The sequence below is a fragment of the Apis dorsata genome, unplaced genomic scaffold, assembly GCF_000469605.1.
Source record: "Apis dorsata unplaced genomic scaffold, Apis dorsata 1.3 scaffold_262, whole genome shotgun sequence".
Lineage (NCBI taxonomy): Eukaryota > Metazoa > Arthropoda > Insecta > Hymenoptera > Apidae > Apis > Apis dorsata.
Genome location: NW_006263540.1, coordinates 143,570 through 146,027, shown reverse-complemented (window position 1 = coordinate 146,027; position 2,458 = coordinate 143,570). Strand labels below are relative to the sequence as shown.

Genomic DNA, 2,458 nt, shown 5'->3' with positions numbered 1-2,458 from the left:
TTTTTCTTTTTTTTTTTTTTTTTTTGTAATCGTCGATAATTTGATGACCGTTGAAGTGTAATCCAAGATGAAAAGTCGAAAGAATTTCGGTTCTCGGTTGAACAAGGATTGCATCATGTGACTAGATTTGGATGGATTTTCTTTTATGATATATATTCAATTAATTCTCTTTTGGAACTTTGTCCAACTGTCTATATAGTTCAAGTCGACTATATAAAATCGTGGATTAGCTGGAACGGTCACTGGAAGATTGAAAGAAATGGGAAATTGATTTTTTTAGATGTTTGTCTCTCCTTTGGGTATTATCGTACGGTTTCAGTGGATAGTTGATACGCTATATTCGTTTATCAAACAAAGTGAAAGACACATGATACTCGAGGAGTTTCAATAATAGAGATTCGTATGAGATAACTAGGTGTTTTGTGGCGAGAAGATATTCTTGATCCGATGATTATTACAGTGACTGGTTCTTTCTTTGCAAGTATATTATTATTCAAGTTGATATTGAATTTAAATTTACGCGGGAGCTTATAAACTACTACGTTGATCGATGAATACGAGATACCAATTTGTATATATTGTGTATAAATGATACGACTGTTCTTCTGAGGATAAGTGATTATTTTCACGCGATATTTCGATGGTTACGTGTTTCTATTTTTCTTTTTCACCTATCAATTTGCTTCAATTTTTTGATATTGTTTGTACATCATTAATTAATTACAGAAAGTTCCGCTGAAAGCTTTTATTTGATTTTGATAAATGATACAATTGTTTAAATTTAAATATTTTTAGATAACAAATGTATAAAATCGTAGTGAAATTTATTAAAATTATATATCGTGATTTCATACTCGAATATATTTGAATGATTTGATTAAAGTACTACGCTCATTTTATTCGATTAAGATATCTTTGGATTAGAACGAATAAATAAATAAATATTTATCAATATTTTGAATGAAATATTCGAATAATATACGTGTCTCTGGTTTCTTTCAATTTTTATAGAAAGTGCACGTTTCTGTGTGCGCAGCTTTCAGCGGTCAATGCGCCTGCCCTTTCCTAACACCTAGGGACTCTTCCATCATCGATTATTACTAGAGTCTAAGCTAAAATCCCTAGAGATAACATGAGCCGTGTAGATTCATACAAATATAATCACGCGAAACGTAGCTATGTACGTACACGTTTACACGTTTAATCGAAAATTACTACGAAAATTATTTTTTAAAAATTACTATTAGACGATGAAAATTTCTCGCGGGAAATTATGAAATTATTCGATGCGCGTTATATACCCGAATACATAGAAGTTTGCACAGTCAATATTTGAACAAGAGGGTGCGTCACAAAATTTATCGATTCGAAACTTTCTATCATTTCAACCCTTTCTCGACTCGATATTCAATATCAATTTAGAAAATTGTTATTCCACCGACGAAGCAAAATTAGAAACAATTACCAAGTTTGGTAATTAATTAATCAAGAAGAGTAAAAAAAAAACAAATTAAATTCCTCGTTGGGTGTTATGAGGTAAAAAAATAGTATAAAAGAAATAAAAGTAATAAAAGTAATAAAAGTAATAAAAGAAAAAAAAGAAAAAAAGATAGAAAGCTCGTGAAGTCGTATGGAGATTCGAAGGGATTACTAAGAAATTCGTCGAAGCTAATTTAAAATTCAATTAGGACTAGGATATCTCGAGCATTAATTGAATTCAGACAGTTAGCCAAGTAGTCATGAGCACCGGGGCAAACTTTGCTGGTTTAAAGTTTTCTAGCCATTCTGATTACAGGATGCTTTCACGTAGAAAGCGATTGCTGGAAAGTTTCAAAGAAATCACGAAACTTTTCTCCATCTTTCTTTCTCAACTTTCCCCTTTCTTCCGTCTTACACAATTCTTCTCCCCCTCTATTCTTCCGTCATTTAACAAGTCACGGAATAATCGTGTCGCGTTTCTTCAACGACACCAGGGATTAATTATTCCAAGAAAAGTCTCAGAAAAGTGCGACGAGACAGCAGAAGCACTATTTTTTATCATCTCTTTTATATTATTTCGTGTGAATCGATTCCATCGTCGTTCCTGCTACTCCCCTTCGCCAAGAGAGTTTTTTTATTGAAGATGATCGGTCTCGTTATCAACCGCGTTTCCTATCGCGATCCGATATTGAAGTTTTAAAATCACGGTTGGAAAGGAGGGGAGGGGAGGATGAGGCGAAACACTCGTGTAAAAAAATTCTTCAGCGCGTAAAGTCACGCTGCGTCGTATCGATCAGCGGAATATCAAGCTCTACTTTTGCTGTGCTAAATTTCTGCGAGGTGGTCTCCTCCATCTCGCGCGCGCCTCCATTCTGCTCGCGTGGACGTTTTTATCGCGGATCTCGCTTAAGCTCGTTGTTCCTTATTGAGAACGTTATATACGTTTAATTATAGCGATACTTCAGTGTATAAAAAAAAA

At 33.9% G+C, this 2,458-nt stretch overlaps 1 protein-coding gene across 2 annotated transcripts in view; it reads left to right on the top strand.

Annotated features, from left to right (window-relative positions):
• The window catches only part of LOC102681243 (synapsin), a 42,809-nt gene that overhangs the window by 588 nt on the left and 39,763 nt on the right, over window positions 1-2,458 (top strand). The window lies entirely within an intron of this gene.